General features: G+C 43.1%; 1 long non-coding RNA gene across 3 annotated transcripts in view; it reads right to left on the bottom strand.

Moving 5' to 3' along the window:
• Positions 1-13,674: 13,674 nt before the first annotated feature.
• The window catches only part of LOC122236670, a 38,318-nt gene continuing 36,144 nt past the window's right edge, over positions 13,675-15,848 (bottom strand). For 2 of the 3 annotated variants that reach the window (XR_006214831.1, XR_006214832.1), the window contains 2 exons: positions 14,553-14,654; positions 13,675-13,810 (listed from right to left, as the gene is read on the bottom strand). This is a non-coding gene — a long non-coding RNA (uncharacterized LOC122236670). Of the gene's footprint in view, positions 13,811-14,138; positions 14,279-14,552; positions 14,655-15,848 lie in introns of those variants that run through there. The other variant, XR_006214833.1, reaches the window with a different exon arrangement.

The raw sequence follows: 15,848 nt of genomic DNA, 5'->3' as shown, positions 1-15,848 counted from the left end.
CCGGCTGAAGGAGCAGGGCAGTTTAAACAACAGGAGGGAGCCAGCTCTTATACCCATTTGCAGCAAAGCATACAGGGTTCACCTGGGGGTTTCAGTACAGAAGGAAGTGTTCTTTCTCCCATCAGTCCAGGGCCAGTGCGTCTCTGGTCACAGTGGTGATGCTTAGAAATGGCATTGGTGTAAAGCCACAGCCAGGCACTCAGCCAGGGGGGTGGGAAGATAGAATACTTAACAAGGCTACTGTTGTTTTGCTTCTCCGGGAACGGGTCAACTCCAGTAGTAGCTGTGATATGAGAAGTGATAAATTCACTTGGAAGTTGCACAGCCAAGATCCCCTCCCCCTGGCAATGTAGTTGCCGCTGACTATATCTGGGAGCAAGCGGAGGTCATGGAAAAGAGCTCTTATTTATTACCTTCTCTCAGCTCCCTCCAAGGCACCGAAAGTGTACCCTGAAGCTGTGACCTTCCCCTACCCTCGTTGTTTGATAGGCTGACGTTCATTGTAGCTCAGCTGTATCAGGAAACGTGTGGGCTCTACCCAGAAGGTCTGAGTTTGAGCCCCAGCTCCCACAACCGTGTGGCTGTGTAATCTCTGCTAAGATGTATAATTTCTTTGGGCTCATCTATGAAATGTGTCACAACACCTGTTGTGAGCTGCAAATAACACTGTGCATGCTCAGGGGCCCCCGGGTGGCTCGGTCGGTTGAGCGTCTGACTTTGGCTCAGGTCATGATCTTACAGCTTGTGAGTTCAAGCCCCCCGTCGGGCTCTGTGCTGCCAGCACAGAGCCTGTAGCCTACTTCGGATTCTGTGTCTCCCTCTCTCTCTGCCCCTCCCCTGCTCACTCTCTCTCTCTCTCTCAAAAATAAATAAACATTAAAAAAAGTTAAAAACAAATTGTGCATGCTCAAATGAAATCACATCTGTCAACACACTTTGTGGGCTAGAAAGCAGCTCTATATGGATAAAGATTCATATTATATGTCATATAATATATACATATAATAGATTTATATATATGTATATATTTATGCGTAAACATATATTTATGCATAACTATATGTTTATGCATAAATATACATATTTATGCATAGATGTATTTATTTATATAATTATAAATAAATATATTTATACAAATAAATATATTTTACATATATTTATACAAATAAATATATTTTACATATATTTATACATATAATATATACATATTTAGCATTGAATTTACAATTACTCTATCAAGGAAAAATAGCAAAGGATAAGCAAAATGTACATATATTCTTGTAATAAAATAATGTTCAACTGTGAAAAGGAATGGAGTCCTGCTATGTGCTGTAGCCTGGACGAACCTTGAAAACATAATGCTGAGTGAAAGAAATCATTCACAGAGAGACTACATATCCTATGATTCGATTCATATGAAATGTCCCAGATAGGCAAAACTACAGAGACAGAAAGTGGATTAGTCGTTGCTTAAGGTTGGGACAAAGTAGGGATTGGGGAGTGATAATTCCCCATGAGTATGGAGTTTGTTTTTGCAGTAACGCAAGGTTCTAAACTGTGGTGATAGGGGCAACTGGGCGGCTCAGTCAGTTGAGCGACCGACTTCAGCTCAGGTCATGACCTCACGGTCAGTGAGTTCAAGCCCCGAGTTGGGCTCTGTGCTGACAGCTCAGAGCCTGGAGCCTGCTTCGGATTCTCTGTCTCCCTCTCTCGCTGCCCTTCCCCCACTCATGCTCTGTCTCTCTCTGTCTCAGAAATAAATAAACATTAAAAAAGAAATTTTTAACTGTGGTGATAGCGTGACAGCTCCGTGAATGTACTAAAAGCCACTGAAGTGGGCACTTTAAATAGGTTAATTGTACCGTATAGGAGTTACAGCTCAGTAGAGCTGCTCCCTAAAAACAAACAGCAGCAATTAGAATTACCAAGGTTCTTAACATGGAACGGGATCTTTCTCTGTACTCATCAAAGATATCTGGGTTCCTCTATTGACAACAGTAGCAGCTCCTTAACGAGCACTAGTAAAGTGCCAGGTTCTGTGGCAAGCATTCTCTGTTTCATCCTCACAACGGTTTTTGTCCTCCCTTTAGAGATATGTAACAAAAGCTCAGAGAGGTTAAGCGACTTACCCTAGATCACACAGCTAAAGGAGCTGCCACGGTGGGTTTTGAAGGCAAGCGGATGGAGTCTACAACGTCCAGATTCCCCGTCGCCTCCAGTGTCTTCATTGAGAGCGTATGTCAAAATGTTTGGGACTCTCTTCTGTTTCCGTGAGCTTTCCACCAAGTTTAAATGGATATGGCTAATCTTATTTAAATATTTACCATCAGAAAATGAAAAAAAAGAAAAATCGAGTTTCGGGGGGAGGGAAATAATTGTTCTAGAAAAGCATAAACTCCGTACCAGAAATTCCATTTGACCTTACTGCCAGCTGGATACTCTGAGCTTGAGATCATTCCAGGAAGGTGTTTGTTTCTTAGACTTTTCTTCCACCTCGATAGAAAGTCGGGCCTTCAGACATTATTTAATGCCTGTGTATCCCCATTTTCAGAGGGAAAAGGAAGGTGGGTTGGGTCGGTTAACTGGGGAATCATTCAACATTTTTCTCAGAGTTGGGGTGCCCAATATGGTTTTGCGATGTAACTCGTCATGCATACAAAAGGCTCTCGGCCGCGAGTCCGCTGTTTCTCCATGCACTCGGAATCGCTTTCCCTTTGACGCAGGGTCAGAGGCTGTTTTCTAGAACTGTGGAAGGCCTTGCCATCCGAATAGATTAATTTTGTCATTACCCTTTCTCAATTTCTGTCTTTAACCAGAAAAAAGAGGTTAATTGTGTGCCATTTCTCAGGAGAATGAGGTATCAGCATTTTAATTCCTGATATTTTATGAATTGTGGGCAGCTAATTAAAACTTAAAGATTAGAGGAGCTATTTTGGCTAAGAGGCCATTTGCGGGATTGTGAAATGAAGAGAACAAAGGGCGGTCTTTTCTTTTTATTCCTACAGCTTAAATGAACCTTCAGGCTGAAATAGAGCCTTGAATTGTTTTACGTCCTGGGTACTCATTGTATTGATTCTAATTTTAATTTTGCAGCCAGTGGTGCAGTATCTGAAAGCAATGGAGGGGTTAACGCTGAGATTATTGGGAATGTTAAACAGCAAGATGTGTGTTTGGAGGCTCTATTTGACCCTTCTTGACTTCGAAGAGACATCTTAAAGTCAGAGAGGAACCACTTACAGACTCTGTTAGATGTCCTTAATTGCCATCTCAGAACTCAATGCGTATTTAGATCTTCTCTTCTGTTCTGCCTCACAGTTAACTGTTTGAGTTGCCTCGTGGTAGAGTAATGGACCCGTCACAAGCACTGGGCTTTGTCTTGGCTCCTTTATTATCTGGTTGACTTTCAGGCTCTTCCCTTTCTTTGGACACCTCTGAAATGACCAAAGGGCCAGCATCTTTGGGATGTGAATCAGGTAGTCCCAACCCCACTTTGTGCAGAAAAGAAGGCACATCTTCAGCTGGTGCAGTCCCCACAGACGTGTAGTTTGGCATGTCAAGTGTGGATGGATTTTAGCTCCTACCCACCTCCTGACGCTGTTCCCTTGAGCAGGACAGAACGCACACGACAGATTGCAGTGGCCATGATTCAGACAACTCTTTCCATCTCAAATTCCTCATCCGTGTGCCTCAGTATACTCTTGGATGTAAAATAATTTCTTCTTTCCGAGGTGGGATTAGGTTAGATGAGATTGAGCAAGTGTCCAATGCAAACTCCTTATGTGCAAAACCAAGCTGTGCTTGTCCTTTATATCCCCAGCCTCCTAGTTTTTCCCCTTCGTCCAAATTAAATAGGCAGTAACAAGGGCTAAGAAATAACCAGGCTGGAGAGTGACAATAAAGCAACGGAGAAAGGGCATTCCATCCAAACAGAAGAGTTTGGGCAAAGACTCTGAAGCTGGAAAGAATCTAGGACATTCTAAGAATTGAAATAAGACCCATAAGACTGAAGCTTGGGGATTAAGGAGAGGCATGGGGAAAGATGTAACTGCAGGGAGGGCACGAGGCCAAATCTCAGGGGAGCTTGAGTCCATGCTAAGAATCTGGAACCTTCCCCTATGAGGAACTGGACTCTATTCAGATGCTCAGTTTTAAGCAACAGACATAAGATGATCAAACTAGTATTTTACAGTAGCTCCAGTGGGGAGAGAGAATGGGTGTGGGAGATATACACAGGCTATGGACCCTGCTTAGGCAATGGATGACGTTGAGTCAACACAGTATGGGTGAAAAGTAGAGAAAAGTGAACAGTTTTGAGACAATGTTGGGAAGTAAAATCAACAGTATTTGGTCATGGATTGGGCAAGGGCATGAGAGGAAAGTCAAGCTAGAGGAAAGAAGGAATTTATTGGAGATGAGGTCAAGGAGACGAAAGCCTAGATACTGGATGGGTGTTCACACAGACCTTGAATTGGACAAAGGCAGGGGTCAACTGTCAAAGTCTTCAGAGAATGAGGAAAAGTGATTGGAAATTGGAAGGGACAGAAAAGGAAGGATGTTGTAGGCGGGTGGAATAAAACTTAAAGAGAGGAAGAGAATTGTCTGGAAGCTGCTTCTAGCCTATGCCATTCTCCTCAGCTCCCCTCCTTCCCCACTTGCCCTCCTGTGATTTAGCAAATGATTACATCTGGGGGAAATTGTAGAAATTACATATTTAGTATGCCTTGAGATATCTTAGTTGCAATGGGGAATGTTTGTACAAACTTTGTTTTTTTGGAACACGCTTTTGATATTGGTTTATTTTGCCTTTCCTTGAATGATCTTATACATTACCTGGTTGGTAAACATGGATTGCTTTCAAAAGTTTATTCTTTTAAAATGTTTTCTCCTCCTATTACAAATGAGGCAAACCATGAAATCTTTAGCACAAAGAAGCATTGCTTAGTTCATTTAATTAGAATCATGTGGTTTTCATCAGATGTATTTCTCTTGAGGGCTGCAGTTATAGAAAGGTTTAAGTGTAATGTAGAAAATAGCCTACCCAGCTTTGTACCTCAAGCCTTAATTCTGCCAATTTTCCTCCCCACCAAGCCACCCGCACTTGACCATCATTTCTTTCTACTTTAAGCTAATTGGGGCTTACAATACTTGCCAGCACACTGAATCAGCAGATCTGATTCCATAATCAGGTCTGGTCAATAGTGCACTAGACAACACGAGGCATGGGAGTTGCAGGGGTCACTTGAACCTGGGCCTTGAAGACTGGGTCACACGCCTCATCCTATGCTGTTAGAGTCCAGGGAATGCACAGAATCTTCCAGTGACTCAACCCAGCCAAGGGGTCCCAATGAGCCACCTCCTGGGAGCTGTGAACTTTGCTTACCTTAGATTCTGCATTGGTCAGCCCAGCCTCTGCAGGCGGGAGGGGAAACAAGACAGCGAAGTTCGGAAATTCATATTTAAGACAGCTTAAATTCATATATGGTGAACCCTATCTACCCCTCCTGTTTTAATGGTCTGTCCTGAGCACCAAAAATTTGTCCCCAGATTCGTATTTTCCTGTCTCTTCTTCCTCAGGCAGCCTGGGAGGTGGCTGTGGCATCCTATCTGCTCTTCTAGTATTTCATCAGGAGGGAGATGGAAGCAGTAAGCGCATAGCACAGTAGGCAGCTTATATCCACCCTTGGCCTTTCAATCTAGATCAAGGGAAGAAGTAATCAAGGCCATCTTGCTTTATCCTCCAGCCCGACTCCTGGGTGAAGTCTTCAGGGTCTGCCCAGTCCCATTTGGTGGGTCTAAGGTCAGGTCTTGGCTTCCCCTGATGGTTTTATCTCCCTCTAATATACCACACCCCTATAATCTCAGGTATAGCAAATTCTACCCACAGTTTCACATGTGAGTTCTGAAAAATAGACGGTCAGAGGTTATACAAACTGCTTGGTGTGCTAAATTTGCTCAAAGCTCAGGATTGTTCCACAGATGTCAATAAAACAGTAACAGACCTCCGTTACCTCCCCACGTGATCAATTGTGGCCATCTCTGAAGCACTTGGAGTGCAGATGGTAATTTATATGTCCGGGTGGAACAGGTGCACAAGCCCGCTAACCAGCAGCAGAACAGCGTGTGAACCGTGAAGCAGCCTGCTCTCACCTCAGAGGACTGAAGGAGTGAGACGACGTTGTTTTCGTCTCTGACAGTGCTATATCCTGGGGAGTGACTGGTCCTCATCAGAAAGGCACAGTCCTTCACCCTGCACCACAAATGAGACAAAAGCACAGACATGAGTCAGAGGAGATGAAAAAAAATAGTCTGTTGCAATGTTTAAAGACACGGGTGAGATTTAACTTCACAGAGAAGCCAAACCAGTGTTCTTAGAACATGCTCAAGGCCTCTTCCGTGCTTTTGCTCAAGCTGTTTTCCTCCGCCTTGCAAAACCCCTCTTCTTGCTTACCGTGCATTCAATCTGCGTCAGCTTCCGCCTCAAATCTTACTACCTGCAGGAGGGGTCCCTGGTTACAGCAGTCCACATTTGTCTCTCCGTATTCCAAAGTTCTAATGGGCTTGGAGACCTGTTTGGCCTTTGTTGCCTTAAATGATGCATGTGTTTCTTTTCTGTCTCTTGATTATTTTCAAAGATATATATCTGTATCCCCATACATACAAAAGCATATGTTTAGAGAAATATAATATTCATCGCCACACCGTGCTATACATATCACACAGATTGTTGAATGGATACACTAATAGGGATTATTTAAGATTGGGCAGAAGCATCCCATGCTTCATTAATGTTGAACAAAACCGTATTCTGTGTAAGGTTTTGATTTCACTTTAATAAATTACAAGTTATTTGCATGATGTCTGTCTTTGGGTGGTGGTTTTGTCTGGAATAATCATGCACTATTGTTGTTACCCAATTATATTTTCAGGTCCTATAGAGAATATTCTCCTTAGTGGTTTTTTTGTGGTGTTTCATACAGTCCTGGGCACATGCTTAAGTTTTATTTTATTTGTTTAATATTTATTCATTTTGAGAGAGAAAGAGAGAGACAGAATCCCAAGCAGGGTCTGAGAGTGCAGAGCCCGACGGGGGGCTTGATACCATGAAGCATGAGATCATAACCTAAGCTGAAATCGGTCACTGGACGCTTAACCAACTAAGCCACCCAAGCGTCCCGTAAATTTTATTGTTTTAATAAACATGATAAACTTCTTACTGAAAATGACAACTGTGCAGAGAAGAGAACACAGTTTCTGACAGGCAGCAACTGCTCAATGTCTGTGGCTATTATTATCATTGTCGTGATGATGATGATATTTTATTATCATGCACTTGGCACTAAGTGAGACGCTGGGGATACAGAGACGTACCAGGAATGGCTGTTGCCTTTCAGAAGCTCGTCATCTGATGGGAGAGATAGACAAAAGTAAAAAGCCAATACGGCGCCCACCGAGGCATATGATGCAAGGGGACACAGGTGGCTATGAGAGCAGGCGGGGGCCTCCTTAGCCAGTCTGAGGGTTGGGTTGGTTGGGGAGGGCTTTGCAGGGAGGAGCTTGGGAGTCCTGAAGTATGAGAGCCACGCCAGCACAAGGGAACCAGAAGGACAGTCCAGGCACAGTTTGGGCAAAGATCCAGAGTCTTGGGAGAGTGGGGTACATGGCAGAATCGGTGGTTCAACACAGCTGGAGGAGCAGTGCCAGGTGGGAACTGGGAAAAGGCAGGGAAGGATAGTATCCTAAGGGCCTGGGTGACTCCTCAAGGCCACTGGAGGCAGGAAAGGACATTTGAGCGGGAGGCGATTTGCATTTTATTTTATTTTATTTTATTTTTATTTTTTTAATTTTTTAATGTTTATTTATTTTTGAGACAGAGACAGAGCATGAGCAGGGAAGGGGCAGAGAGAGAGGGAGACACAGAATGTGAAGCAGGCTCCAGGCTCTGAGCTGTCAGCACAGAGCCCGACGCGGGGCTCAAACCCACGAACTGTGAGATCATGACCTGAGCCAAAGTCGGACGCTTAACCAACTGAGCCACCCAGGCGCCCCATTTTAAAACACCCACCTATTGTTAGGTGTCTAGCATAGGTTAGAGGGAAGGTAAGGAGCGTGGAGAACCTGCTAAAAGTCTGTGAGGGCAGGGATAGTGGAAATGGAATGTGGTGGGAATCCTGAGGGAAAGTTAAGAAGTAGGAGGGACTAGAGTTGGTCCACAGGGTTTGGGGAAGATGTGAGGAGAGCGGGAACCAGGGAAGCGCTGTAGGCTTCTGGTCTACTGACTCAGTAGGTACAGACGCGGCCCAGGCAGCTGTAGGAGGAGCAGGAACAGATTTTATGAAGGAGATGTTGTGTTTGGGTTGGGTATGTGAATCTGAGGTTCAGAAAAGAAATAAGTGCTGGAGAAACATGTTTGAGGGTGATTGGTGTACAGGTGGTAGGAGCCATGAGAAAAGATGGCACCGGGGCTCCTGGGTGGCTCAGTTGTTTGAGCGTCTGACTTGACCTCAGGGTTCGCGAGTTCGAGTCCCACATCCGGCTTGCTGCTGGGAGCCTCTCAGTGCAGAGTCCGCTTCAGATCCTCTGTCCCCCCTCTCTGCCCCTTCCCTGCTTGTGCTCTCTCAAAAATGAATACACATTAAGAAAAAAAAAAAGATAGCGACATTCATCAAGTGTGTAAGGCAGCTCTTTCTAGTTGGAATGTAACATAAGCCAGGTACATAATTTAAAAATTTCTAACAACCACATTAAAAAGTAAAAAGAAAGAGGTAAAATTAATTTGAACAATATATTTTATTTAACTCAATTATCCAAAATGTCATCCTTCCAGCACGTGCCCAATGGAAAAATTATTAATGAACTACTTCACATGCTTCTTTCTTCATACCAGTCTTTGAAACCTGGTATGCATTTTCGGCTTAACAGCACATCCTACATAGACTTCTCGCCTTTGAAGCGCTTAATGGCTACACGTGGCAGCTGGCCACTGCGTTGGACAGGACAGATGTCGAGCACTAGTTTACTTTGGCCACACATTATAATCACTTGGTGAGCTTCTAAGTATGTTGACGCCCAGATGCTCTGAATCCAGTTACATCAGGATACCCGGGGGTGGAACCCAGGCATTAATCAGTATTTTATTAAAATCTACCCAGTGATTCCACTATGAGGGGGACCAAAGCCCTCACTCTGCAAAATGGCACTGATAGTAAGGGATAGAACGAGGATCTGGAAAAGGGGTTGCAGAGGGGCCAGAAAAATAGAGGGAAACCAGGTCAAGAGTGGTATCTTAGGAAGCAAAGGGAGAGTTTTAGGGGGGCGGCTGCCATTAGTGAGGTTTCAACTGAGTATTCTTCACCGGGTTAGCACTGGCTTGCGGAGCATCACTAATGTTCTTGTCGAGAACAACTTAATTTCCATTTATGACAAATTTTCGTTGAGTGCCTGCAATGTGTCCGGCCACGTGGTTCCTGACCCAATGGAGCTTATGGGGTAGCGGTAATAGTAGACAACATTTTTGAGCACGGACTTATAAGCCGGGCACTGGGTGAAGCATTTTGTGCACATTAACTTTCTCACTTGATTCCCAAAGCACTTCTATGAGGTGGAGGCTACTATTCTTCCATTTTATGGATGGGAAGCCTGAGGTCTAGAGATGTTCAGTAAGTGGCCCAGAGCTTGGGTATCACTCAGGGGAGGCCGAGTTATACTCAGGTCACATCCCCAGACCTCAGTGGGCTAAAACAACAAGGATTTGTTTTCTCACGCACGCCGCATGACCGTCAGGAGTGGCTGGGAGCTCTGTTCTGCACCGTCCTCATTTTGAGACCAGGCTACAAATCACACACTGACTTTACAGCTTTCGGGTCACGGGCCACAGTGGGTCACATGGTCACAGCAAGTGTATGGTGGGCGACGTCTAATCCTACCACATAGGAGAAAAGATCTGGAAATAGGTGGGTGAAGAATACCAGTGACTGCCCCAGTCAAGAGATGGGAACCACGATTTATACCCAGGCAGTCTAACTCCAGAGCTGATCTCTTAGCACACTGCACAGGCTTCTGCGTGTAGGTAAGGGTCGACCAGGACCATCAGGGACAGAAGTTCACAAAAGCAAGTCTTTCAAATGTTAGAACTCACTTAGATCTCTTTTGGCCATGAAAGATTCTGACATCAATGTACTGCTTGTGTAAGTCAGCCTCTTATCCCCCAACACTATTCACTTTGCTTCTCCACAATCAGTGTGCAAATGGACTAGATTCGGGACACCATGAGCAAGGAGCTGGAAGTTGCCATCTTGCAGATGGATCTGATCCAGTGGCAAAGAGGGCGCTCAGAGTTCCTCAGGGAGTTTCTTGGCTAGAAGAGACTTTTAAGGTCATCTAATTTAAGCGCCAATCCCTGCTCTTATCCTTGTTCTTTGAGGGCTGGATGTCCAGAGTTTTCTGGAGCACCTCTTGGGGCCAGGAACTCACCAAGTCCTCAGGCAGCCTCACCTGTAATTGGGCTTTGCAGCCACAAAGAGTTTCTTGATAATAAGTTAAAATATGTCTCCCTCAACTTCCTTCTCAGACCACAGTCGAATCCCACTTTCCCGAAACAGCCCTTCACATTTTTAAAGATGGCTTTCATGTTCCCCCTGAGTCCTTCTCCAGCTGGAAACGTCTCTAATTTAAAACACATCGAACTGAAAGTTTTCTTTGTTTGTGACAACATTGAGATTCTTCATACAATTTGAGATGTTTCTTTCCTACTTTCTTCCCTTTCTTCCTTCCTTTTGTCTTTCCTTCCCTCAATTCCTTCTCCCGTCTTCCTCCACCCCAGTGCTAATAGAGTAACCTGATTTAAAAGAAATAAATAAAAAGGGATCAATCAAATAAACGATGACGCCGGTGGCAACTCAGTTATTTCCCCTGCACAGAAGTTCCACGGGGCCCAATGACATCCAGCCTGGTCTTTCTCTGAAGCCAGAGATTACCAACGAATGTCTGTTTGCTGTTGCATCTATGCCTACCTCAGGGCTACTGAAGGATTAAAGGAAGTAATCCATAGAGTGATCTGCTCAGTGCCTGATACTCAGGAAGAATAAAAGGTTAGTTATTATGAGAAATAATTAAGGCAATTTTAGACAGCTTCTACTACCAACGTATACATAATGATTAGTAGAATCACTTTTTCCTCGGATCATTATGAAATGTTGCTTGCGTCATATGTTCTGAACACATTTGCAGGTAACTGAGGTTCGACTAAGTAAGCCATGTGAAAAGCACGTAAAAACATGACTAAAGAGTAGGCTATAAGGGCCTTGATGTGCACACTTTTTCTTTTGTTGATGATTTGTATCAACAATTCTACCATCAGTGATTTGAAGGACAGAGACAAACACCTGTGGGTTCTTGACTCTGTAAAGTTAAAAGAGATCAATTAAAACTGTCTTATAGGGGTTGAAATAAAAACTGTCAATGTAGCAGAAATGCACCCCCTGCTGCCCAAAAGCAGGGTGTCTTTTGATATCGGTAGACAAATATCTCCTAAGGAGAGACTCCTTTGTAACTTAGATCAAAGGTCTTGTGCCTGTTAAGTTGTGATGTGAGACCAAAGACTGTCAGGACCCCAATTTTAGGATGGTAGGTGGAGTTTCTTATTTTTAAACTCTGAATTTTGAAATAACTTTAGATTTGCAGAAAGGTTGCAAAAGAGTCAGGAGACTTCCCGCATACCCTTCACCCTAGTTTACTCTCGTGTTACCGTCTTGTGTAAACATGGTATAGTGATCAAACCAGGACATACTGATACACTTAATTGACTTGACAATTAATAGATTATTACACTTAATTGTTACACTTAATAAATTATTTCACTTAATTATTAAACACTTAACTGACTTAATAATTAATAAACAATTGACACAAATATACTCTTGATACAATATTAGCCAATCTAAAGACCTTATTTGAATTTTACCAGTGTTCCCTGATGTCCCTTTTCTGATCCCATATGGCATTTTGTTGTCGTGTCTCTAGTCTTTTCTGAACTGTGAAAATCCTGTCTTTCTTTGTCTTGCATGACTTTGACACTTTGGAAGAATACCGGCCAGTCAACCCCCTTACCGTCCAGAAAAAGAAACTAAGACCAAGAGAGTACAATACAGTAAGATAATAGTAAAGCTCTCAATGCACGTCTAATTTTTTTTCATAAATAAATTGAAGTTAAGCATTTTTTGGCAAGAATACTACCAAAGTAACCTTGAACTTTATTTGATGGTATGAGTTCAGGAGGAGGTATGTGATGTTTCCATGTAATGTCTTCTTGTTGGTGATGTTAGATTTGATCATTTGTTAAAATGGTATCTCACAGATTTTTCCAATTTCTCTCCACCTCCCCTTTTATAACTAATAAATATCTTATTTTTAGACTATGTCAATACATCATTTATCATACAATGACTCCTGTGGAATTTGTCTCCGGTTATTTTCTATTCGCACCATTCTTTCTATGTTTATTAATTAAACTCTACTGTTCCTTTCCCCATGCTTATTTATGTTGTAGGGATTCATGAATATTCATTTTATTCTGTGGGCTATAATACATTACCATCGTTTGTTTACTTGCTCGACTTGTTCCAGGTTGAACACTGCAGTCTCCTTCGAGTTGATTCCTCTATCCTTTTACTTTCTGGCACCACAAAATGTTTCAGCTTCTGCATTTGCTTTTTCTGCTTCAGTGCTAGAGTCAACTATTTACCTAAGAAAGAGCTCTACTTCATTTTAATGGAAAAACCAAGATGCTGGGGACCAGATGGAGTTTTAATCAACAAAGTGACCACCAGAGAGGAGAAAAAAATAAGTCATTGGCATTTAGTGTCAGGTAACAAACTGTATGTGAATTCTTGACACCAAGTATAAGTCATCTGTTGCTGTGTAACATATCACCCCCAAATTTAGCAGCTTAAAACAACACACATTTACTATTATCTGACAGCTTTTGTGGGTCAGGGAATCTGGGCATGGCATAACTGGGTCGTCTCTTTCAGGGTTCCTATCACTCCACCATCAAGGCGTAGACCAGACTATTGTCATCTTAAGGTTCGACTGGAGAAGGATTTGCTTCCAAGCTCACGTTTTTGTAGGCAAGATTTGCTTCTTTGTGGGTTGTTGGCCTGAGGGCCTTGGTTTCTTGCCGGCTATAGGCTGGAGACGGCCCTCAACTTTTTGCCACACGGGCCCCGCGAACAAGACTGCTTGCTTCATAAATGGTTCAAGTTGAGAAGGCAATAGAGAGTTCGTTAGCAAGATGGAAGTCAGTCTTTTACAACTGAATCACAAAGTGGCATCCTGTCATTTTTTCCATATTCTCTTCTCTCTCTGCTTTTGTGCAATACTCATTCTCTTTTGCCTCTGACTACCTAAAACGGCTCTTGGTATCCTCCTTTTCTTACTTCAGGGCTGACAAGAAAAATATTCTACCATGGAAACCAAGATGACACACGACCACATAGATCACGTTCTAGAATTAGCCACATTTTTTTTTGAAAGGTAGTTTCTACAATGGATGTTTGGCCAGATCTCTGACATTGAATGTGATAATGGCTGCCGTTAGAAGATTAGTAGAGAATTTTAAATTGTTTGCACCTGGCGATAGGGACAGGATGTCTACTCTTGATGTGCTATTACCTTTATTTAACAAAGACGCAGAACTTCTGAAGCTGGAGCAGACTTTAGAATAATGCAGAGACCAAACTCCAACTCTCCTTGCTCTCCAGATGAAGAAACCGACACCTCGTAAGATAATGGTAGAACTGGTATGTCACAAACCCTAGAAAAGGATAAATCCTGTGTTCTTTCCCCCAGAGAGTACTTCTATAGCCAAAAGGATAATTTGTTCTAAACTTGTAGGTTTGCTAAGGTTTCATTCCTTCATTCATCAAACTGAATTGAGCAGTCATTCTGTTCCTAACACGTGCTGGGGATACAAAGATGAATGAAGCAGTGTCTCAATGCTGATGTAACACAGAGACTAGGGGAAGATGGATACGTGAATGCACCATCTGACAAGAAAAGGGTCTAAGGGGGTGATGCACAAGGTACCCTGGATACAAAGAGAGGAAGCCAATACAAGTCACTTTTTATTGTTTTCCTCACACCGAAAAGACAGATGGCATCTCTTTGGCATGTCACAAATGTTGCATTGGTCGCGTTGGAAGTCCCTATCAGTGGTGCTTATGGGCATTTTGAGTTGGGCAGTCTTGGCTCCTGTCCGTCGAATTCCAGTGACCGGCATCTCCTGGATCAAAAACAAAGTCCCAGCACCAGCAATGGCGTGTGCTGCATTGGCTGAGAAGCCCTGCCTAAGCTAACAGACAACAAGCGTCTACCTGCAGTAACGCGGCTGAGCTCGCTCTGAGAAACAAACAGAAGCATAATGGTGCTTTCCAAATGGTTTGAAGCCCTGAAAATAGGAGTGTAAATCTGGAGCAGATGATTTGGGCTGATGATTAACTACATTAGCCAAACACAAACACAAGCATCGCATTCTATAAAAATAGCAAAGATCTCACCGTTTTACAGTGGCATGTTCTTAATTCCCTATCTCGCAAATTTGGCTTTGGATCCGGGTAGACTGGTGTTTGTTTTTGCTTTGACTTTGATGAATGAGTTCACTAAGCAAAAACATAAACAACAGAGAAAGAAAATGTTTACCTCACTTATGCACGATCAACGTCACTCATCTTACAGGTATAAAACAAACGCGTAGCTCATGGACGATTCTAGTAGTTATGAAAGCCAGGGCCTCCGCTAGATAATTGTATGAGCAATTTTATTTTATTTTATTTTATTTTTATTTTTTAATTTTTTTTAACGTTTATTTATTTTTGAGACAGAGAGAGACAGAGCATGAAGGGGGGAGGGTCAGAGAGAGGGAGACACAGAATCCGAAACGGGCTCCAGGCTCCGAGCTGTCAGCACAGAGCCCGACGCGGGACTTGAACTCACGGACCGTGAGATCATGACCTGAGCCGAAGTCGGCCACTCAACCGACTGAGCCACCCAGGTGCCCCTATATGAGCAATTTTAAAAAGGAGAATAATGAACATGTATTGTCTCCTAGGGCTGCCATACCAAATGACCACGACTAGGTGGTTTATAACAACAGAAACTTACTCTTTCCTTTTCCAGACACATTCCGATGGTCTGACTCAGGACCTTTGTAATACTGTTTCCTATGCTTGGAACACCACCTCCCTCCTCACCCCCGAGTTCTGATGTTCTTGCCATTGTTCCCACAGCCCTGTCACTTTCTTTATCTCAGTATGTCCATGTGCTGTGGATGCAGGAATCACGGCTCTCCTCTTCTTCATTACTGTGAGCCTGGTGCCTACTGCAGGGCCCAGCGTACAGCAGGTGCTTAGCAAACTCGTTTTCAAGGAATGAATCAATAAGAAGGCAGGAAAGGAATAAGGAAGGAAGAACAGATGGAGGGGTGGGAAGGTCAAGTTACTTTTATGTACTAGATGTGCTAACTTGTTTAGTTTTCCCAACTGCTGGATCAGATGGGTGTTAGGAATACTATCTTCATTTTATAGAAGGTGACAATAGAGGCTCAGGAAGATGCATGTGTCCAAACTGCTTTAAAACCTTTTTGGAACAATTATTTAGAAAGAAAGAAACTAAAAAATGAATTGTGTGAGGTTGGCTGTGGTAGAAAAGTCTGGAAGGAAAGCCATGAACTGTTACTAGGGTTATCCCTGAGTGATGGATTGTGCTACGACGTTTTTGCTCTCCTTCCTCATTTAATGATTTTTTAAATGAAAGAATATTTCACAAGTGAAAGGCAACTGCATTTGGTCTGGACC

This window comes from Panthera tigris, chromosome A1 (assembly GCF_018350195.1).
Source record: "Panthera tigris isolate Pti1 chromosome A1, P.tigris_Pti1_mat1.1, whole genome shotgun sequence".
Classification (NCBI taxonomy): domain Eukaryota; kingdom Metazoa; phylum Chordata; class Mammalia; order Carnivora; family Felidae; genus Panthera; species Panthera tigris.
This window is presented reverse-complemented; position numbering and strand designations above follow the sequence as displayed.